The sequence below is a fragment of the Mus musculus genome, chromosome 14 (genome assembly GCF_000001635.26).
Source record: "Mus musculus strain C57BL/6J chromosome 14, GRCm38.p6 C57BL/6J".
NCBI classification, from domain to species: domain Eukaryota; kingdom Metazoa; phylum Chordata; class Mammalia; order Rodentia; family Muridae; genus Mus; species Mus musculus.
In genome coordinates this window covers 68,058,752-68,082,943 of record NC_000080.6, presented here as the reverse complement: position 1 = coordinate 68,082,943, position 24,192 = coordinate 68,058,752, and the positions used below count along the sequence as shown (strand labels likewise).

Sequence of the window (24,192 nt, the reverse complement as noted above, 5' to 3'; positions counted from 1 at the left end):
TCTTTTTAACACCTGTGTGGTACCCCAACCTGATGGTTTCAACAAGCCATGAAGGTAGATGGGGAGAGAGAGAGAGAGAGAGAGAGAGAGAGAGAGAGAGAGAGAGAGACTGCTGCAAAGGGCTACCCGCTCTGGGTGTGGTCTTCAGGAAGAGAACGCTGCATGGAGCCTGCTGAAATTCACAGATAATAGATACACTTAGGAACCTATGGGCTTCCTTCAGGGAGCACCCAGATACCAGAGTGGGCACGCCAAACGCACGTGGGTGCAACATTTTCATACTCGCGTTGTGAGCGCCTGCAGTTCCGAAGAGATACTGCAGATTTGTAAGAAATAACTAAAACCTTTAAGCAAGCATTTGGCGTTTTGTTTAATTTGTTCAATGTATCGCTGGCTTGCTGATTCCTTTAAATGGCACAGTGGGAGGTTACCGTTTTCAAGTAAAAAGTAGTGAAATTTTTGGAGTTGTACTCGGTCGCTTCTGGAGACCAAACAGAGGATGAAGGGAGCTTAATTCTGTATATTCCTTTCTCGTGTTACACATACTGTGATTCTGATAACTCGCCCCTTCAAAGAAGAAAACTGGGCTGAAGCAGAAGACTTCTGTAAGGTTGCTGGTGGCTTAAAGCTGTTAAGTCTAAGCCATATTAGAAGCCCACCCGTGTTTACACAATCTAAGCTTTCAAACCTAATCACCAGGCTGCCTGAGTGTGGCTGGCATACAGAGCCAAGCGTTTCTTCAGATGGTTCTCTGTAGCCTGTATCTTCTTTTTCTCATTCATCGCTGAACAAGAGGACTGAAGAGGTTGGGAGGTGGGACAGAGAAAAAAAGTCTTGAATAAGCCATGGCTTTTCTTCCTTCCCATTACTCATATAGAAGAGGAGTTTCAATTGTTTCCCCCAAGCTCGCTCCATGTAACTTCTATTATTTCAATCTTTTGTAAAGGTTGGGTGTGGTTCATTTCCATTCTGCCAGTGCTTTTCCGCCAGAGTTACAGGTCATTCTCAGAGATCTTAGGTGCTCGTGTGTGTGTGTGTGTGTGTGTGTGTGTGTGTGTGAGAGAGAGAGAGAGAGAGAGAGAGAGAGAGAGACAGAGACAGAGACAGAGACAGAGACAGAGACAGAGAGACAGAGACAGAGAGAGACAGAGAGAGACAGAGACAGAGAGACAGAGAGAGAGACAGAGACAGAGACAGAGAGAGAGAGAGAGATTTCTATTGAGGGGCAGGGCTCCTTGATAATGCCTTTGACTGCAGAGCAGACTGCCCACAAGGGAGTGATGCATCTGGTGCTGCAGGGGCCGGGAGATGTTGCAGAGAAAATAAACTATAGGGCACCTTCTGTGGTCCAGTAGGTAGCAGGGAGATGAGGCAAGTACTTGGACCTTATGGCAAGCATCCAGGACCCTTTCTCTTGCTAATCCTGACCAAGAACAAGCAGAGGAAAGGGACAGTCCCAGTATTCATGAATGAGTGCGGCTCTACTCTTTTTTTTTAATAGCATCTGTCAATAGGCACTGGTTATAACTGCTTCACTTCAGATCTGCATGGAGATGGAGGGGCATCCTGAATCTATTTTGTGCCCACCCTTTCATTACCCTGCTCTGTGTTCTTCTCTGCTAGGTGCCTGTCTCTTTTTAAATATTCTGCTCAGTCATCCTCCCTTCCCAGTCCTCTTGTCAGCATTTGCTCTGAGAGTCCAAGTGACATTTGCTTGGTGTGCCTGAGCCAAGTTAGAGTGAGACACTTTTAAAAGGAACAACTTGACTTTCATTTCCCCTGCCCTTAAGTATTTCTGCCTTGGTGATTTCTGTAGTAGGTCATTTGGTCTACTCCTTCCTTTCTGTCTTTGCTTCTGTTTCTCTCTGAGTGCCTGTCTTTCTGTCTCTCTGTGTGTCTCTGTATGTGTGTATGTGTATATCTTCTTTCTCTCAATAAAGTCTATAAGCCTTATCATCTTTATCTACTTATTTTCCTATAATCATAGGACAAACATGGAATTGAGAGTTTCCAATAAGCCATGATTTATAGATACATAAAATGAAAAATAAAGATAAATATGAATTGGTGACAAAATTCACACTATTTTAATTATCCTCAGCATCTCTCTATTCCTTCAAAGAACTGTTCCAGGTCAGTCAGTTGAAAGCAAAATATACTTGGATTACAGTTACACAATAACAATGTACAATTGTTTTAAGACCACTAAAAATATAGCACTTCTTTTTCAGTGACAATAGACTCTGTACCCTTCGAGTGGCCACCTGGTGACTATAGCTTTTCTGTTACTTATTTTTAAATCCTTTGGCACAGCAATTTCTGTATTGGTGTTTAGGGTTTTTTGTTTTGTTGTTTGTTTTTCTGTTTTGGGGTGTGTGTGTGTGTGTTCACACACAGTAATTGGCTGAAATTCTTACAGGCCAAGGGGAGTGGTAGGCTTCTGTCCATGGTTCTGAGAGCCAAATTATCCTCCAAACAGCAGTGCAGTCAAACAGTCCTGCCTCAGAACAGCATGTGGGTCTCCATCTCCCTCACCCTCAAACAGATACATCAAGGGCATCAGTGCTGGTGTGCATACATCAATCCAAGGAGAGATGAAGGAAATAAATAAACACAGAAGGGATACCTACCAAGTAACAGGCACTTACTATCTATTATTTAATAAGGACAAAAATCTCTATGAGCAAGCTATTCGGAGAAAACGGTCACTTGAAATCACACAGCTACGTCAAGCCCAAGCTGTGTGTGCCTCCAAATCGAGCACTGATCTGCTCATCTGTGTTTGCATCTTCTCTGCCTTTGTGAAATTTGATAAGCGTGCTGCAGGATGCAGAATCTCCCAGGCGTGCCGTGCCGCAAACACTTCCTGATTGGGTAACATCAGTCCACGTTGATGGACTGATCTATATTGTAAGGCAGAAACTGAGAATGTTGTCTTTGGACAACTAGCAGAGACAATGCACTGTATGATGGTTAAGTTTCCCTAAACATCCCGATACAAAATGAAATGGAGTTTCCCAGTGAAAATGATACATGACCAGTAACATAAGGATGTAACTACTTTTCAGACAGAGCCTCCCACCCATTTGTAGCTTAACCTTTTCAGAAGTTGTTTAGCCAAAACGTAGCTCAGGCCCCAAACTGCAGTAACCACACCCTGACTTCCAATTTCCTGGGCTTACACTCCTCTTCATCCTTCCCATCATTCTCTCCCTCACTCTCTCCTTCTTTGTAAATAGATTTCCTTAAGATTACCTTTAAAATCTCTGCAACAGATAAAGGGAAAACAGATCAAAGCAAGCAGCCCAGAATTGAAGTGTACCGTATTTGCCAAATATTTTTAACTTTTTCAAAAGAAATATGAGCATAATGTCATCTTGAGGGTACACTTGTTGACGCTATGGATATCTTTTCTTAATTTCTTTATATAACTGGAGCCCTACTCATAACTAGACTCACAGTTGACTCTCCCTCCTATCTAGGGACATGCTTAAAAGAAAACATGCCGTTTAACGTAAAGGGCATCCGATTCCAAGCCCTGCATTCTGAAAGTGATGCATCACGAATGTGCCGCAGGACTGTATAGACTTCAGGTTGCAGCAGAAGGGCGGGTGACACTTGGATGCATTAAAGATGAGATGCTCGTTTCCATTCAGAGCACGTTCACCGCTGGAACAGGAGCTTGGTGCTGTCTGAGCAGAAATGATGGTGATGGGGCCAGACCCCTAAAGGCTTGTTCCGTGGAAGTAGCCGAGGCAATGTCTTTTTTCCCCAGAGGCCTGCTCTAGGGTGCCTCACCCTCCATCACAGTCACCAGTAAGAGTCAGAGGCTCTGCTGTGGACAGCACTTCAGGCAGGTCACTGCTGCAGGTCAGACCTGACAGTTATAACCCCGTTTGTTCCGTTGCACTTTTCCTGACTGCAAAGAAATACATGCTGCTTCTGCAATCCAGGTCGTAACCGGCTACACCACTATCCGTGCCGCACCTGGATGTCTTTGCTGACCTTTACTGTGCCTTAATAAATCAATCGGGGGAATGTGAGGCATAATGCTTTCAAAGATAGAGGACAAGCATTTCCACCTGCCAGAGACAGAGCCTGAGGCTGGCGCCCTCACAGCCCTGCTGGAGCCCAGCCAGGGCAGCAGTTCACTCCCTCACCAGCTCTTACTGCAAGATGGCAGCAGATGCCGCCGAGGAGCAAAGGGGCGGATCCCGGGACTCTGAAGACACTGCAGGCCTGCCGGCTTCCGAAAACCATGTGTCTATCAGGTTCTTTGGTAAGTTAAACATTAAGGCACCGTCTCTGTGTTAGAAAAGTCGTGGCTAAATGCTTCTTGATTGATTAAATAACTCGTATCTTCAGGCACCCATTGAGTCACAAAATGTCAACAAAAAGCTCAGAACGTGCAGAAATCCATGCATGTGCCTTAGTGGGTGTGGAGAGTCGCAGGCCAGCCACAGTCTTCAAAGGGACTGAGAGAGAGTTGAACATGATCTAAAGAAGCCGAAACTGAAACACAACAAAAATGAACATCAAAAAAATAGAAAGCCGGGCTGACCGCAAGAAAACTTTGATAAAGGATTACACACTCTCTGTTTCCATTTCCATGAAATTCTACAACAGGCAAATTAACCCGTGCAAGGAAAACTGCAGCAGTCCGTGGCTGTTTCTCTGAGGGTGGGGATGACACAGGAACTTTCTGCATGGTGATATGATTATTTCTAGAGCAGTTTAGACTATGCATTTGGGGTTTGCCTTTGTCAGGATGCCATGCATTTTATTGAATTTACTTGTGTCCAAATAAATAGATAAATCTATGTATATATGCCCACATTTATATTAATAATTCTAAAAATGAATATAGTATAAAACAAAAGTATCAGACATTATTTTTTAAGAACAAAGAAACAGAAAAAAAATCTTATTTACATGAAATTTCAAAGAATGAAAATCCTAAGAGTTATCATGAGGAGGAGTCTGGTACAAGCAGTAATTGAGGCAATGTGTGGGAGGAAAGGTTGACAGCATCCCAGAGCCGGTGATTGTGTAGCTGGCCCCGTGCTTCATCCTTTATAGGCATTATACTTAAACCTCGGCAGCTCTAAGTAGTGGACGCTTTCCTGTTCTAGAGATGTGTGTATGGTGTTATATTCCAGTTATCCTAGCCTCAAGTTGCATTAATTTTTTTCCAACTCAGTCTTACATTGCTGCCTCTTTCATATTGATTTTTTTTCCAACTCAGTCTTACATTGCTGCCTCTTTCATATTGATTTTGTATTGACTTTAAAAAGCACTAAAAGCTATTTATACTGAGACTTTTCTTTTGTAAAGCCTAAGCTGTAACTGTAATTCATTTTCTTTAAATCTCCTCTTTAAATATTTTTAGTCCATTCAAACCTGAGGAAATAATTCAAAAACCTCCCAACATCGGGTCAAATTGGAGAATAGATGTCTGGTTCAGGGTATCTGAGGCTGAGTACCCCTAGAGTTGGTTCTTAGAAGCTATTTTACTGGCTACAGGGACCTATAATTTATATGATTGCCAGGCAAGTCTTCTATCTGCTTCTTTGTCTGCTTAGGGACTTTAACCTTTATCTGCTTGGCTATCTCTCCTGTGTTGTGGAGTATCCCTTCTCATCTGTCACCATACTGCAGCCACCGGACACCACTTCTAAGAGGAATACACAAGAAATTTCTAGAGACACATGAGAACACCGATGGTTTAAAAAAAATTTTTTTTTTGGTTTTATGCTTTTTATGGCTTTATTCTCCTAAATTTTAATTTTTTCTCCATGTGAGTCTGCAGCATCCTGCTTCGGATCGGTAACTGTAGAGACGTTTTGGTGAGAAGCTGGCGTGCCTGAGCTAGGGTACTGACTCTCCACAGCCGTTCTATGAGGCAGGAGCTGATGCTGCAGGTGTTTGGTCCTCAAAAGATGCTGAAAAGAGGTCTGAAGGAGTAAGGAGATGTCTATACTCAGACAAGTATAGGCAATGAAGCCGGGCCTATCACCCAGGTTTCTTGTCCGAGTGATCTTTGGGGCTCTTCCTCTACATCTTATTGTCTCTTATGTTTGTATGTCATTGTGATTCTGAAAGGACAAAGGAGCTTCTAAGTGTAATGGTGCATGTCTGTGACTGAGAGACTGAGCTATTGAGTAACTAGTGTTTGAAGCTAGCCTGCACTACAGTGAGAATGCCAGGATATTCTAGTCTGTACCATACAAACCTGTCTAAATAAAATATAATCAAATAAACAAAGATAGGGAACTCTTGTGGCCTCTTACTTAGTGACTCTCTCTGATGTGTTACTGCTTAAATATAAGAACTCCACTCTCTTTGCTGGACTTAACTGTTAAAAGACCAGTATCGAGGGAAGAGGCATGGATGAGCTGTTATACCTCTGATCTGTATCTGTGATTAATGGGTGGGAGAGAGGATGCTAAATACACTCAAAAGTGAGCATTGGGTAATCCCTGTGGGATGAAGTGGGTGGCCACACAGTAGTCAGAACCAAGGCAGCGGTGGGGACAACGATGATCCTTGCAGACTGGAGTTTGCTTGCTTCTGCAAAGCCTCAGTGCCATCCGATTGGGATATCATCTGCATTCATTTCAACCAGTTAATCTGGGGGTGTGCAGGATGAATTCAGATCTTCAGGAGAACACCCTAACGGTTTATTTTGGGGTGTTTTATCCCAACCATAAAAAAAATTTCTGGGAATTGACGGGTACTGGTTTAAGCTCATCCTCTTTCTTAGGCACTCCTGGAAAATGTTAGTCACCCAACAAAAAAGCAAAAGGAGAGGAAGTAGTCATAGAAGAAACATTAGCAGATAAGCCCTGACACTCCACCCAGAAGGGTTGACGGGGAATGAACTCATAATCATGTAAGAATTATCCTCGGAGGATATCCCAGGGGGAAAGGAGAAAGGAGAACTTGTTTTAAGATACTTTGTCTAATCAATACTGCTTATTAATAATGTCTATGGGCCAAGCACTATGCAAAGCGATTCTCTTGGATAATTTCACTTCATCACCACAGAATCCCAAGGACTTGAATCCCGGAGTCATTCTCATCTTAGAGATGTGGTAGCTGGCACGCAGACAAGTGTCTAAACACCGTGTCTAAAGAACCTGATACATCTCTGTCCTTAGGTCTTCACAGAGAGGAGAATTATTTTCATTTTACAATTAAGGAATTGATGATGTTCAGAGAGTTTAGGAATACTGACCAAGGTCACTCAGCTAGGTCATACTCTGTCTAAATTTTCACACTCCCTGTTATGGCCAAAGCACAAGAATGTTCTGGGGAATTATTATACCAGTAAGATCTCTTACACACACACACACACACACACACACACACACACACACACACACACACACACACATACACACACACACACACACACACACATACACACACACACACACACACACTACAAAGTTTAAATATATAGTCTGGGGTTGTTTTTAAAGCTTAAATATTCAGGGTCAAGAATGTTTAAACCATATACGAATAAATATATCATCCTTAACGTAGCTATGTAACGTAGATAGCCACCACTGAAAAAATTATAAGAACAATATTGTTTTGGAGATCTCTCTTCAGATACAGGCTGGATGCCTGCTTGCTAACTAGCAATTCCCTTTTTATTATTATATTATCCAGAAGGAAAAAGAAGACACACACACACACACACACACACACACAAACCCCATGCATCTTTCAGTTTCACTTTATCCTACAAATTTAATAACAGAGCCACTAAATCATGTTAGCATAACAGATGCACTTCTGAACAGGCCTGAGGTATTTCAATTTTCAAAGTGGCCCCTTTTGCCTCTTGCCAAAAAGAAAAAAGAAAAAAAATGTTTTGCCCATTACGATGATTAGGATTTACTTTAGAAGTCATCCAAATTAAAATTGACTTCCAATTCGGTTTCCAAAGAGAAATTTAGAAAGATGGCTTAAGTAAGGGCCACGGCTGTCTGCTGTGAACGACATGGACAGGCGGCAGCTGTAGAAAGTGATGGCCTGGCTCCGTTTCAAAGACAGAAGGGCTACCCCAGGGATGAGGCAAGAATGTTTCACAAGGTTCACTCCACCTCTGAGCTGGCCTTGACCATGCTTGGCCTCCCCGATGCTCAGACAACCTGATATTCTGTGATTCAAAAGAAGTAAAAGGGTAGAAAATACGCAACAGACAGGGCCAGTGAGCCGTGCTGTCTCTCGGTGATCGTAGTGAGGGTCTGGAAGAGTACGGCTTGCTTGTGCCTAATCCAGATGTGAATACCCAGCAGCCTCCGGGCAGAAACCTGCAGAACCAGGCATTTGAGGGAAGAATTACTAGTTGGAACTGTTGCATAAATTTGTCCTTCCTGCCAGATGGGGCTGAATCATAAATAGCCGGATGATTGGCCATATTTTATCTATCAAATCAGACCCCCTCCCATAATACAATGAACTTATGCACCCACCTATTTTTTTAATTCATGGATTAGTTATAAAGAAGGGAAGAAAAGCATATTCTTTTCTTATTGTGGCTTCAGGGTTACAGATTAAAGCACCCTGGCTGGCATCTATGCGCATGTCTCATCTAAACCCAGTGTGAGAATTTGAAGAACTCCCTCATCTTACCCCCCCCCTCTCTCTCTCTTTATATCTTCCTAAGATTTATGGATTGATATTCTTTTGAAAAATAGAAATGAAGAGTCTGAGATCAATGTCTAGGGACTTGTAGACCCTGAAGTCTGAGGTTTATAGAGAGGACAGGAGAATAATCTGTAGTTGTCACCATGGTAACACAGCCTGCACAGCGATTGGAGTCGGCAGAATCGGGAAAGAAAATCACCTAAGTCAGATAAATGCATTGTCATGTTCTCCTGACAACTGTGTTTTGTAGATTTGCTGTTTCTCTGTAGATCGGTTTTAAAGTCTGGGTATTTTGTTTGGTTTTTGTTGTTTGTTTGTTTTGTTTTGCTCTTTAGTGTGTGTTCATTATTCAAAAAGGTAAGTTTTATTGTGACTGCTTCATGTGTATATATCACAGTTTTATCACCTTTTCCCAATGTCTGTTTCAAAGTTTGGGGAAGCTGCAGTATGCAACTGAAATGATAGCAGACAGGGCTCAGGCATTGACTCTAGATCTAGCTGTGTCGATAACCACATGCAAAAATTGGACCGTCCCTAGGGAGCCTGGAACAATTTCTCATTTGTTCACAGACACAAAGAATGCTAAGGGATCTCCAAGACTCAAGTAGTCTGTTGTAGTCTCATTTTTCTAATTAATTAATTAACTAATTAATTAATTAATATGTAGCCTGTGCTGCTCTTGAACTCAGCATCCTCCTGCATCAAGGCTGGGTTTACAGGCACGCGCATACCCAGTGGGGTACGTTCTTTCAGAATACCAGCCTGCTGTATGAGCAGGAAGGTCACGAGCTCCTCTTCACACAGTTACCAGTCAGTTGGACTGCAGAACCTGATGACTGCACTCCTTCCACATCTGTGGAGTCCATCTTGTTTAATAAATCATCCGCTGTCTGGAGCCACATGACATTTATTTAGAAACAGCGCTCACAATCAAAATGCAACATGGCTACCCTTAAAAAACATCCTCTTACAAGATGAACTTTCACAAAAGAATGACAATTGGGTTTGTCATTTGTTTCTGGAAACATAATTTGGAACTGTGCGCTTAAACTGAAGGGAAGAGGGAACATGGGGAGGAAATGCCCTCACAAGGTAACTTTTGAGTGTTGAAATTTCCCAAAATCCCATTACTTGGGTGGGTGCACAATTGTATGGAAATATTCAAAGTCATGTAATTTACTAGAGTAAATGTATCTTGTCAAATACAATTTACTTCTCAGTAAAGGTGCTAAAACACTTTCCAGTGTATTTCCTAAGCTTTTGGTTGCCTTTCTATTACATTGAAGCTGTCACCAGATATATAGCTGTTATACAGCAATTCATCTCCTGGTGCTTTTCGATCATTTGTATTTTCTAATTTATATAGATATATTCTAATAGATTCTAATAGTATCATACATCTGGCTCTTGTTCTATGGCGTTAGCACATTAGATCATTAAGACTTCTATAACAAATGCTGTGAATTCAGGGTGTTAACAAGAATAAGAGTACTGCTCCTTACCGTTCATGGGAATTAGAGCATCACAGACCAGTGGATTTGGTTTAGAGGGAAAGACTTAATTGTAGACTTCTGTCATTTATGTTGTGTCTTCACAGTGCGGGAAGGGGTGGGACAGACATCCAGGTCTTCCCTAAAAAGGGGGATAATCCATGAATGTGAGATCCAACTTTGTGACTAACCACTTTCCAAAGAAACAACTTGGCACCGTTACTACAAGTCTAGAATGTCAGGGTATGAATTTTAGTTAAGGCAAAAATAACCTTCTCATTTCTTATGATGCAGATGTCCCAGATAGTGTGTGTGTGTGTGTGTGTGTGTGTGTGTGTGTGTGTGTGTGTGTGTGTGTGTGTGTGTATTGCACAAAAGCTAAGGAAGGATTCCAGTGTCCTGCACTGTCATTCTCTGACTTATTCCCTTGAGACCGCATCTCTCATTGAGTCTGGAACTGAGCTGGTGGCTGGTTACCCTCAGCAGTCAGCCTATCCCCACCGTCCTCCACAGCACCAGGGTTATAGGCTCTTAGGTGACCAGGCAGGTGCTGAGAATTTGAACTCAGGTCTTTGTGCTTGGTTCTATGCCACCCATCACCTCTGCCACCAAATGGCAAAATCGAGCTGACTTGATCTCGAGGCTCTATTACCCACATCTGTAGTCCTTCTGGCACAGTTCAGTCAGTTTCTCAAGGAAACTGAGGTCCTTTCCCTCTCGGTCCTTACACAGAGGGGTGGTGTGGAGGAGAGAGAATGATGCACATGTCCAAATGGCAGTCGTTCTGGTGAGATGGTAAGGGAGGGGGGATAGGGATGCTCCTAGAAGCCCCTGATCACCCCGGAGCCCCCTCCTGCACCCCTCACAACCTGTCTTGTGTTCCTGCCCTCTGTCCACAGAGTACTTCCTATCCATCGGCATCTAGGCAGCTCCTTCTGCACTCCCTACAGGAACCATGAGCCTTTTTCCTCTCTGTGTTTTTCTCCTTGGGTCAAACCCTCTCCTCCACAGCTTTCATGAATGTGCCACATTTGTGTGTTCTCGCTCCTGCCCCGCAAGCACTTGTGAAGAATATATTTTTTGCTTCTTAATTTTCATTTTGATAGCATCTCAATACACATGATAAATATTTCTATGTTAAATCAAACAGCCGTATTATCTTATTATTATTTCTCAAAATATTGAAAATTTCCTTATAAAGTGTTTCCCATCTGCCACGCACATTTTTCATAGGTCTGAGATATATACATGTACACATAGATCTTCATGTACATTTTCCCCAGAGGTGTCTGCGTCTTAAGGTCATACTTATTCTCCAGACTGGTTCCTTCAGGATGAAATGATGGTAATGGTACTTTCCAGAATGAGTAGCAGTCAGGGAATACGACTCATGCTTGTAACTCTAGCACTCAGGAATCTGAGGCAGGAGGATCACACAAGTTAAAACCATCCAAGACTACAAAGCAAGACCCTACCTCAAAAGTCCCAAGTAGATTGATAAAAATAAAATGCATCTTCATCGAGAAGCTTCGAGGCAGACCTGGCCAGCTCACTGCAAAGATTATTTCTTAATTGAAGTTTGTAGAAAACAATAAAGATTTTACAATAAACCCCATATAACCTTTCCTTGGTTGCCAAATCTTAACGTTTCATAAAATTTAGTTGGAATCTTAAAAACGCATAGGCATAATGGAAGTCTTCAGTGTAGCTGTCCTCCATTCCTTTCCTGCCTCCCTGGCCCAGAGGCAAGCAGCAGACTGACTCCCATGTTACTCCTTCTCTCGTGTGTTATTGAAACTCATCTCTACAGGTAATGTGAATACACAACATAGGCTTGTGGATAATAATAATAATAATAATGCATTCTTTCAAATCCTTAAATTTTACAATTCTTCATCTCATTTTACGCACAATTCTAAACTCTGATGTCATGCCTTTCCATTTCTTTCCCAACTTAAAAGAATTTTCTAAAGTTTTTACATAACACAGGTTTTCTGTAAGTTTGAGGGTATCAGATTTGTCAGGTTGAAAAACATTATCTTCTGATGGACTCTGGCTTCCAGGACGCCCTAGGTTCAATCCCCAGCATCAACAGAGAGCAATGTAAAGAAGAAAGGAAGGTTTCTTCTATTCCTAGTTCGCTAAAAAAATTTACTATGAATTTATTATGAATTAATTTTGTGTGATAACTTTTCTTTAACATCACAAATCTGTCCCTTTTAACTCTTTAAATCTCATGGATTGTATTTGCATATTTTCTAATGTTGAATGACAGTTAACATCCTGTGCTTTGGTAAGTAGAAGATAGATAGATAGATAGATAGATAGATAGATAGATAGATAGATAGATAGATAGATAGACAGACAGATAGATGATAGACAGACAGATAGAGCTAGATAATCGACATAGACAGGTAGTAGAAAGATAGGTGGATAGACACAAGCATAGATCTAAATCTATGATTAATTCTTCCTCCATGAACCTTGTCTATTTGAAGTTTTGCAAGTATATTCATCCATACAGTGAGGCTAGCCTCTCCTTTTTCCTAAAGCCCCTGCCTGGCCATTGGGTCAGGTTGTACTGATCTCATTAACTGAAAACAGCTGAGTTCTGTAATGCCGTAATTTCTAGTAGGATTTCTAGAACACTGGGCTATTGGTTTCTTGTGTTTGACTAAATTTGTTTCTGAAATCATCCAGGCATGTGGTTTTGTATTGTATGAATTTGAACTACTGGAAACTATCTTCATGGATGTAGTGCCATTAGGTCCTCTCTGCTATCTTGTAGCAGTGCCCATATTTTTACAAGCAATCACATATTAGAAATTTTCAACTTTATCAGCATAAAGTGGTTGGCATTGGTAAACTTTCTCATGTTTTTGTTTTGTTGTTGTTTGTATGGTTTGGTTTTATTGGCTTTTGTTTTGGAGTTTTGGGGTTTTTTGTTGTTGTTGTTTCTGGTTTTGTTGGGTTTTTGTCCGTATGTTTTTCCTTTTCCCTTCCTGCTTATCTGTGTCTTCTCTTTAAAATTTTAAATTACAGCAGAAAACCTATGACAATTTACTATGTCAACCGCTTTTTACTGTTTTACATGCATGGACATTTTGCTTACCTGTATGCGCAGACGTGCACCACATACATGCAGTACCCACAGACGTCAGAGAGGTTGTCAGAGCCCCCTGGGACTGGAGTTACAGGTTGTAAGCTCGCTCTCATGTGGGTACTGAACCCTGGTCCTCTGCAAAAGCAGCCAGCGTTCTTAAGCACCGCGCCATCTCTCCAGCTCCCTATTTCTGCCATTTTCAAGTATACAGTCCTGTGTAAAGCCTGTTCACAGAGCCATACAGTAGAACTCTCCAGGTCCTCATCTCACACAACTGGAGCATGGGTGACTTAAAGTCAGCTGTGTCACCAGTGTGAGCGACAACTCAACAAAAGCTGCAGAGTTCCCTACATGCCATGCATGTGGCTCCCCTGGCTGAGAACCCAAGTCCTCTCCCCAGCCATGGTCACTGCTCGTATAACCCCGGGTAAGATTATGTAGTTTTCAGCCTTCTGAGACTAGTGAGATCTATTTACTTCTAGAGTTTTGTTAAGGTTCATTCACTCCCTGGGTCTTAAAGAACCTTCCCTCAGGATAGAGTCACTGGTTTTAAGAAAATAGCGAAACAATATCAAGAGTTAGTGGAACATTTTAGATGTTGATAAATGTAACAGAGTCTCACTATATAGCCTTGGCTCTCCTGAAAACTTGTACATCCGCAATGTATGGCCTTGAGCCCACAGAGGTCTGCCTACCCCTGCCTCTCTTGTGCTTGGATTAAAGGTATACACATCCACACACAGCTTATTTCCATCACTTTTAGAAGTCCTTCCATGTACTCTGCTTTTCCTGGTTTTAGCCTGCCCTTCGGTGTCCTCGCCTGTCAATCAATGGATTGCCAAAACGTTATTTCCGCAATGCAGACAACCACGCGGGTAGTTGTGGGAGATACAAAGGGCCAGGGCTTTCAACCCCATAACTAACTGGACGGTCCCAGCCAGCTGTCTTCCTTTTCTAATCTGTAAGCAGAAACACATATGCCCAGCTCGCACGCAGGGAGGCTGAAAGAAAGCAAGCTAAATGCTGGAGAGTTTGAAACGCTGAGAGTCTGAGCAAACTTGTGAGAAGTAGGATATTAGCATCTAAGGTCTGGATTCTGTCAAACCCGTCACAGATGGTCCAGGCTGGCCATGTACGGCTCTGACCGTGGCTCTGCGTGGTTTAGGAAGCACTAGTCTGGAATGTCTTGGCTTGGAGCTATTGGGTTATGGAGATGTAATTTATTTTACTTTATATTGTGTTTATTTTTTGAGACAAGATCTCACTATGCTGCCCAAGATAGCCTCAAATTTCTCCACTCAAGAGAGTCTTCTGTCTCAGTTTCCAGAATACAGGGAACAATGCACAGGATTAATTTGTGTAGAGCTCCCTGCTTATATCACATGATATGTATTAACTAGTCAAGGGCTGGTGAGATGGCACATTGGGTAGAGCTGAGTTAGCTTCATGTGACCCAACTTGAAAGGAAAAAATTGACTCTCTTGACCCCCACAAATATTCCTCCGACCACACTCACACCTAAGCATGCACACCCTCCATAAATGAACAAATGAATTAATTACTCAGGTTTTTTATTTTGTTTTGTTTTAGAAAATAGCCAAGTAATTAGCTGGATTTTTTAAAGGATTATTTTTATGCTTTTGGATAAAGCACTTTCATCATTACCGGAAAGCCTAACTTGTTCCCGAGTGCCGCAAGATCACCCTCTAGTGGTGAAAGCTGTACAGTGCAGTATGAGTTCGGCCCCTAGATTGTAAAGACTGTGTTGAAGACTTCCAGAAACACCTACTCTCTCTCAAAAAGCAGAGTTCCTGGAAGAGCACCCAGCAAAACAAAGCTGTCATTTGTAGAAGCCTAGGTGTTCTGTTTACACAGTAAGGGAGAGAGCCACCTAGCTTCTCTCGGAAGGCTCACCAGCTTGGCTGTTACTATATCGGATTTTAGGAGGATTTTATAACAATGTAAAAGATACAGGTCAAAGTTCTGTCTTTTTCTGGTACTGCTAATATGGATCAGACTTCACGATGCTTCTAATTAATTTTGATGTAAAAATAATCTTCTCATTGGGGAGTTAGTTAATTTATGTGTCAATTTTGGGGGCATACTGCCTTAGCAAAAACAAACAAACAAATAAACAAAACAAAATATACTTTCTCCATAATTTACAAAATCCACTGGGAGCCCTTGTGAGATGTACTCTTTACTATTTACATCTCAGGCTTGGTTTTATTTCAATACATGAAATGTTTGAAGGGAAAGGCAGAGGGCAGTTAAGCCTGTGACACTAATGAGTCCTTTTGCCTTGGAGATTTTTCTCCTTCCTAGCCACCTGTACGCCACCTTCTAAACCTCCTTTCTTACACTGTGAATAGGGACTTAGACACCAAGAGCACAGTACTACAAAAGCCATTGTTTATCCAGCAATAGCCATATGTTTTGTTCAATATCTATAGTGGATACTAATTTATAAGAGACTGCTTTCAGTCACTTACTGAGTCTGCAAATGACTATCAGAACACATGCATTACTCTGGGGCAAAAGTGTGGACTAGCACATAATTTAAGATTGCAGCTACACATTAGCTTGGGTTGTAAATGTTGATTCATAGGAACTCCAAGACAAGTAAGGTTGATTGTTACATTGTTCTCTTAAAGACAGATTAAACAGGTGGGCTCAGTGGGAGATCAGTTCTAAGTCTTAAGTGGCCATAAGGTGTATCACTAACCCTGGCTGCAGGGCTGGAGAGATGACACAGGGGTCCTGAGTTCAATTCCCAGCGACTACATGGTTGCTTACTAACCCTGGCTGCAGATCCAGAAAAAGTTCTCGTCTCTTAGGACCTGAGGGACATCTCCATAATATCACATCACATCACCGTGGCTTGTTTTTATTCTTGGATCTGCTCGAATGGTTCAGTTCCGTATTTAATCTGTAGAACCATTTGAGGACAAAGGGAGGGCTGAACTGGAGATGCCGAGAGGAAACTGCCTGTGACTGGTCTGACTTGAACTGTTGGGAGGAGGTGAACTTGTGGTGCGGGTGGCCCCACCCATGCTTGGAATGAATTCAGATGAGAGATGGGAAGGGGGAGACCATGAGAAAGCCTGTTCCCCCTCACTTCACAGCAAAGTGTCTACGACACAGATCAAGTCTCACACTCACTCACGGGCTTGTCTGTAGGGCAACAACAACAAACCAAAGAAACAAAACGATCCCACCCAAGTCTAGCTTGGTAAATCAAAGGAGTTTAATTAGGATTATTTACTGTAGAGCAGGCAGCTTTTGAGCGGCCATACCACTGACGAAAATGTCTTCCTCACTCCCAGAATTGCCTATAAATCCTCAGAGAAATGCGGCCTCATGAGATTCCACCCTTACGGAACAATAGTGGACCTGGTCTTGTGCAGTTCTCCTGGAGGTAGTCACAGCTGCAGGCAATGTGAAAAAAACAAACCAAAGCAAGCCAAACAAACAAAAGAAAAGCCATGCCCTGTTCAGGGGACAGTGTTCCACAAAGATCATGATGCACTCTGCAGCTGTTGTGATGGACTGAAGGCTACAGTTTCGTCTCTGGAATAAGGGCTGCCATAGGGTGAGCAGACACAATGAACTTGGCACTAGGCTGTCCTAACAAGTACGTTGACCTACTCCATTGTAAGAGCCAGGAAAGAGATGTTTGGGATATTTAGTACTTTTCTGCCCAAGGCACAGCAGGGTCCTTTAAACCCATTCTCCTCGGCCTTTCTATCAGAAGGGTCTTGCAGATCAACACATCGGCCACAACAGCCAAATTCTGTTGATAAGCGCTGAAGAGCACATGCCTGATTCTATCCTGAGTTATATGTTTCTGTCATGTCTTTCTCACAGGATTTCACTGAGACTGTGGTCTGTCGCAGGCAACGAGCAGAGGAATGGAGGCACTTCATAACCTGCTTTCTCCTTTCATTTATTTATTGAAAGCCTACTGTGTGCCAGGTCCTGCACCAGGCATTTAACGTGAAGACGCTCTTGCCCTTGAAGGGTTTACAATCAAAATAAAGGAAACTGTAAAAGGATGCCAGCCTTTCAGGTGGCAGGTGCAGTGGTAGCCTTGACAGTGGAATTGTTACCCAGATTGAGGGTGGGCATGAGAGGAGCAGGGGAGGCATCTAAGGTCCTAACAGCCGGCATCCACCAAGTGCCTACTTCCCAATTTGGTAAAAATTCTCCTATGAATTATTCAGGTGCTGGGGACTTGCCCGAGCAGTTGACAGGGTCAGAGAGTCAGAGAGGGAGGTGAGTCAGGCGTAGTGGTCAGGGGAATCTTGCAGCTCTGACTGACTAGCAGTCAGGTTGCTTCTTTATTTATCCAGGTTCCACAGAACACAGACAGACTCGTCATTATCCAAGAAGTATAGATTATACCATTTTGTCTCTGGACATGTGTTTGATTTTTCATCATATGTGTGGGGTTACATGTTCAGTCACTGTTAGAAAGTGCAAGTAGAACAGATTTTACCTTTATTATCAGCCCTATAACTCCAATTCAAAGAATCTAAGGAATGTCTCCACCAAAGCAAACACATTCATTCTATCACAGCCTGGTTGCAGGCTGGCAGTAGGGGCAGTTTTAAAGCACTCCAGAAAAACAGAAAACATCTGAATTGGTCCTTTATGAATAACAAATACTAACTCTTTTTATTTATATCCTTTTGACACCTACACTATTAAGTAGGAAATTTTATTTTGTAAATCTATCTCATTTACTAAGTTCCAGTCCTCCGAGGCGGGGGGCGGGGGGAAGACCCTGTATGATCCTCTATCTTTAAGCTACATTTTTAGAGAGTTCTAAGTGCATTGTAAAAAGAGGCCTTGAATCTATTACCAAGTCTCCCGGCCAGTTGGAGTTTGTCAACTATCTCTTAAGTTTACCCTGTTCCAGTTATAGTGTTTGAAGGAAGATCCCCAGGGTCATGGTGTCATGAAGAAATTCCTAGCATCTACGTAATTATCTGTGCTTATCACGATCTCCAAGGCATAAGAATACTTCCAGATAGGACCAGAGAAAGTAACTTCCCTAAAAACAGAAGGGTAAGTTTAGGACTTTTTAAAAAAAACAAACAAACAAACAACAACAACAAAAAACTTAGACATAATTTTCTTAGGAAAGGACATGAAATGAATCATAATGAAGAAAGTCCCTAAGAAAGCAACACGCAGAGACCAAAACCTAAAACTGAGAGACAACGTGACGGCAGTCACAGCACACGGCTCAGCTTTTCCAGAACTGTATCAAGCAACTGTGCTGACTTCCTGACTTTGGGCATTTCCAGTGGGTATGGCTGTGCCATTTAGTCCCGACTGCCACCTTGTGTAAAGTCTCTTCTCGTAGCCTCATTGAACAGATGACAAATAGATGTGCCCTGAAGTCAAGGAGCATAGTCAAGGTGACAAGGACAGAACTCTGTGTGGTCTATGACACCGAAGTCACCAGCAGGCTGCAGTAACTCTGCCTATCTCTAGAGGCCAGGAGACACTGAGTCTTAGTCTGTGAATGGCCAGGTCAATGTAGGAAGGTGTTTCAAATTTTAAAAAGTTACACATTCAAAGGCCTGGGGATGGAAGGGATGAGTAATTTGGAGGAAAGAGAGAATGTTTTTAGAGTATTGGAAAATACCCAGATATGGGAATGAAGACTCAGCCAACACCTGCCTATGATAGCCTTCCAATCATGCTCTTGTTAAAGCCTTCCCATCATCCTCTTGTTAGCACTACTGATGACTGACACACATATTACTGATATGTACTTACGTAGCTTGGTATAAGGTTCCATTATATAAATATTTACAATCCTTTGCATTGGAAGCACTCAAATTTTTCTACTATGAAAATGTGGACCAAATATATGTTAACTGTAGCACTTTTTAAATGTAGCTTAATTGACACATGTCTATGGGTTGCAATGGGACATTTCAATACGCACTAATGATCAAACCAGCTAGAAGGTCTATTTCTCTAGACATTTATCATTTCTTTGGGTTAAAAATCCAGTCTTTGGAGATTTTTTAAATATGCAATAACTTTTTGACTGTAGTCTTCAGGGGTGTGAGATTTGACCTTTCTTTCCTATGGTCTGCTTAAAGAGTTTCCATTTCTTTAAATAAAAAAAAAGAGTTAGAAAAGTGAGCAATCCAGTATACTTCGCTCACAAAAGCTCCCGTGATCCCTGAGGGAAAGATGATTAGCAAGAACCTTGGCGTATTTCTTCCATTTAGTGCCTTAAAACATGAAAGCTGTCACTTGAACTAATTATGGTGTGAAAGATCAATTGGAATTTCCAAAAATGCAGATGTAAGCGTACAATAAAAAAATCAGACCACTGAAGCATTAGGTTAGAAACAGAATTTTGACAGACTTCTATATGTAATGCACTTTCCCTCTTCTCTGCCAAGCTGAGAGAAGCCAATGACCAGACACCCTCCCAACCCTGACCCACCCTCCCCTGTCTAGAGCATTTCACAGCAGGGCCTGTAGACTGCAGATGAGAAGTCAGGAGAGCTCTGCAGGCAGCTGGCCAGACTCAGTGTCAGCCTGTCCCACTTCCCCTTACATGCCTTGGGCTGGATTAGGACAGGAAGCTACTTCAAGCTTTTGTCTCTAGGTTTGTAAGTGAGGTTGACCATAATGTCCCCTTCAACAGTACAATATGTAGCACAGAGTGTCCATTTCATACAATGTTCAAAGCTACCCTCTAACACCCAGGGAGGGACCCCACTATGTGATAAGTATGAGCACAGCATCATTGTGTCACATGCTCCACCAGTGGGTTAAACCAGTACCTCACATGCTGAGATCAGTGCTCAGTGGTGTGCTATTGAGTGGGGATGGCTGACTACAGCTACCACTTGCTGCTCTAGGAATTCTCATCCTTATCCTAGACATAGCTCCTCCCCTGCATCTCAAGTCCAGCCCTTGACTGATTCTTTTGATTTATTTTATGTGTGTGAGTGTTTTGCCTGCATGTACCATACGTGTATGCCCGGTACCACAGAGGTCAGGAGAGGATATCAGATCCCCTGGATGGGATGGTTGCGAATCACCATGTGGCTGCTGGGAATTGAACCCAGGTTCTCTGCAAGAGCAACTGGTACTCTTAACCTTGCAACCACTGAGGCAACTTCTATAGCCCCAGTGACACATTATAATGAAGATTTATTATCTGTACTTGTGTTTGTGTGTCTATGGATATGCGTGTGCACCATGTGTGTGAAATCCTCACAGAGGCCGAAAGAGGAATTAAATCTCTTGGAATTGGAGTTATAAGCAGTTGTGAGCCTTCTGTGTGGGTGACAGGGACTGAACCAGGGTCCTCTGTAAGAGCAGCAAGTGTTCTTAATCACTGGGCCATCTCTCCTGTCATTTTTGGCTGTCATTTTAATCCTAATGAGGGGAAAGGGTCAAGGATGCAGAGAGAGAGTCCAATGTAGTGAGAATGTGAAGCATCCTTTTAAAAATAAATGCTTGTAGCCAAAGATTTAAATTGCATGGTGCTTCAGGAGTGAGTCCCTGGATCTTCTTTTACTCCAAATAACCTCCCCTGAGCATCCATGAGACCACGCCTATTAACAAAGTATCCCCATCACTCTCCTGGAACTTTACTTATAAGGGATTTATGGTATGTAATTATATTATCAAGTCTGAACACAGTGTAGAAAAAGAGTCAGTGAGTTAAAGGAATTTGCAGAATTGAGAACTTGGGGTTGGAGGACCTAAAAAGGTGTCAAGAAGACATGTTCAGCATTGGTAGGAGAAATACAGGCATCCCTGGAAGGCGAGGAGCACTGTGGGACGCCTGGCCTGGAAGATTCCTGAGCGAGGTTCAGTGGGCCAGTGGGGGTCGGGGTGGGGCGTGAAGAAGCGTTACTTTGTAGTAGATGCCCAATGGACATGTATCTATTAAACACTCACCAGTGGCTAAGTCTTGCTCAGCCACTGGGAATTGTACAATGGCCACATGATAGTGCCTGGCCTTCTCAAGAGGACTTTCTAGAATTTGAAGGTACAGAATATAAATCTTATAAAATCTACCTATGTGCAATTAATCAAAAAATGTATGAGTTTGAAATGTTTTGTGGGCAAGTGTAAAGGAAAGTTAAAGCTGGAAAGCATGCCACCAGAGAAAGGGGCTCTGTGGAAGAGGTGTGGGCGCTCCTTGGAAGAGCAGAAATTGAGTAAACGCTTAAAAGCTGGGAGAGTATGAACCATGTTGTAGAGGCTTTTTCTCTAGCCGCTCTCAGTTATGGGTAGCATGTTCAAATGAAACACTTCGTGATCTGCCTTACTCTTTAGCTCAACACTGGTCCAGCTTCTGTCCCCACCCCGAGCCCCAACCTCTCAGCTCTGAAACTTTCCATTCTATAAATAAACTATAAACTTTCTATAACAGTCTATAAACTTTCCTGTCCTCAGAATTCCTCCCCTCTTCCTCCCAGGTGTAGTCCAGGGCCCTCTCCTGACCCACCGAGGGAGCACCCCCTTCAGCTTGGCTCTCCAAGCAACCCCTGCTTCTCTGCCCCCTGTTTCTCCGGTTGTCCCTTTCCCTCCCCCAGTCACAACAGAGCCTCACATCCACCCCAGGATCCAAATTTCACTCACTCACATCCTGAGCCTACACTTCTCTTCTGAGAACAAGATGATATTGTGTCTGCTTCTGGATGTCCTTAAACTTTCATTTTCTTGAGTAAAATCTTAGTTCTCCCATGATTTTTCTTGTTTTGCTTTTGGTTTTAGAGTTTTGTTTTGTTTTGTTTTGTTTTGTTTTGTTTTGTTGGGTTTTGCTATTAAATGGCATTAGATTTTCCTAAATTTTTTATTGAACTGAATTCATTAATTCGCCCTCTGTCTTATTTCTACAATGTATAAATCCTTCTTTCTTTCAGCATATGACCCTTTCTGTGTTACTAGATTTAGTTTGTTAATAATTTTATTAAGAGATTCCTGCTTCTGTGTATTTAAGCAATGTTGATCCTTTGTCATTTTTTTTCTGGGTTTTGGTTTCCTCTTACTGATGTGTTAGAGGGTTTTTTTAAAAATCACATTTAATTTAAGTGTTTTGGATTAAGTTATTTATTATTTTATGTATAAGTATGCACCTGAATGCATATGCGTGTACCACATATATGTAGGTGCCCATGGAGGTGGAAGAGGGTTTCAGATCTCCTGGAACTGGAGTTATAGCCATTTATGAGCTGCCCAGTATGTGGGCTGAAAACCTAACCCAAGTTCCCAAAGAAGAGGAGGCACCCTTAGCCCCACCCTGGGCCATTTCCCGGCCCCTCACATTCAGTTCTTAAAATTATTTTGCAGATCTATGTTCACTTGTGACAAGTTGGCCTTTCACCTTCACCCCAGGTGATATTTTTCCTAAAGCAGCTTTAAATCTGTCCTGGACTTGGACACACTGCTTTCTGTGTGAGATTAGCCTTAAAATTTAGCGGGCAGTGGTGGTGCACACCTTTAATCCCAGCACTCAGGAGGCAGAGGCAGGCGGATTTCTGAGTTCGAGGCCAGCCTGGTCTACAAAGTGAGTTCCAGGACAGCCAGGGCTATACAGAGAAACCCTGTCTCAAAAAAAAAAAAAAAAAAAAAAAAAAAAAAAAAAAAAAAAAAAAAGGAAGGTGCCCATCAATGTTTATCTAGATTTTCTTCTAGAACTTTTGATTCCTAATTTTGAAATTTTTCTAAGTTTTGAATTTTTGAAAATTTCCTAAGTTTTCAAGTTTTCTGTTTTGAAAATATAATACAGCAATGGCCTATGGCTACTGATTGGTATCCCAATACCAATCACTGAGTAATCCGTTCTTGGTTGTACTACTTCACATTTTTATCGTACAACAGAACATCCTGTCCAAGTGACTTCATGCCTGTACGTCACATAATCTCCTCCGTCGGACTTGAGCATTCTCTGTGGTTAAGTGCCTATCACTGTTTTTCTTTTCCAAAATGCTTCTAGTCTTCTTCAAGTATTGCTCTTCCAGATACACTTAGACATTGCATCAAGTTAAGAAGGTTTGGGCTTTTGTATTATAGAACATTCACCATTTATTTCTGCAGAATAGACATATTTCACTACAAAAGGAACTTGGCAAAGTGACACAAGTACAGACCAGGAAACGACAAAAGCTCACAAACCCACTGCCTACACAAACACACACACACACCTCACACTCACACACACACTTACACACACATACTCACACATGTACTCACACTTATACACACTCATACACTCCCACACACTCACACATATTCCTCACATATTCATACACACACACAAACTCAGACACTTATGCACTCACACACACTCATATACTCACACACATTCCTCACACACATACTCATACACACTCATACACTCTCACACTCACACACATTCCTCACATAAACAAACACACACACACACAAACTCACACATTCACACAATACTCTCAGACACTCACACACACTCATACACATTCCTCACATACTCACACACACACACACACACACACACACACACACACTCACATACACAAACAGATCCTGTCATTAAGTTGAACATCGGCGCTAGTTTGGAAGATGGTACATTTTCACCTTCTAGGTTAGTAATTTAGAGAGAAGGTGATACTGGGGGCTGCTGGTAAGGTGCCATTTTTATGAAGAAATGTCAAGGGATAAAGACATTTTTTATGGGTAAAAGAAAGGAGAACTCCCTTAGAAGACTGATATTAACAGACTGATGAGTCTGAAAGAAAACAGAAACCAAGGCTCTGAGCCACACAGAGATGACCACGGCAGGTCCAGTAACAAACAGTCTTCAAGGATAGAGACAAGTCTACAGAAGTTTGGGGAGTCTATATACAATGTGATAAGAAGCCCAGGCTGTCATGGAATTCCATTAGTTAAGATGGTAACAAAAAG

General features: G+C 42.2%; 1 long non-coding RNA gene across 1 annotated transcript in view; it reads left to right on the top strand.

Moving 5' to 3' along the window:
• The first annotated feature begins 2,069 nt into the window (after nucleotides 1-2,069).
• The window catches only part of Gm31107, a 38,484-nt gene continuing 16,361 nt past the window's right edge, over nucleotides 2,070-24,192 (top strand). The window contains exon 1 of the long non-coding RNA XR_383533.4: nucleotides 2,070-4,279. This is a non-coding gene — a long non-coding RNA (predicted gene, 31107). The remainder of the gene's footprint in view (nucleotides 4,280-24,192) is intronic.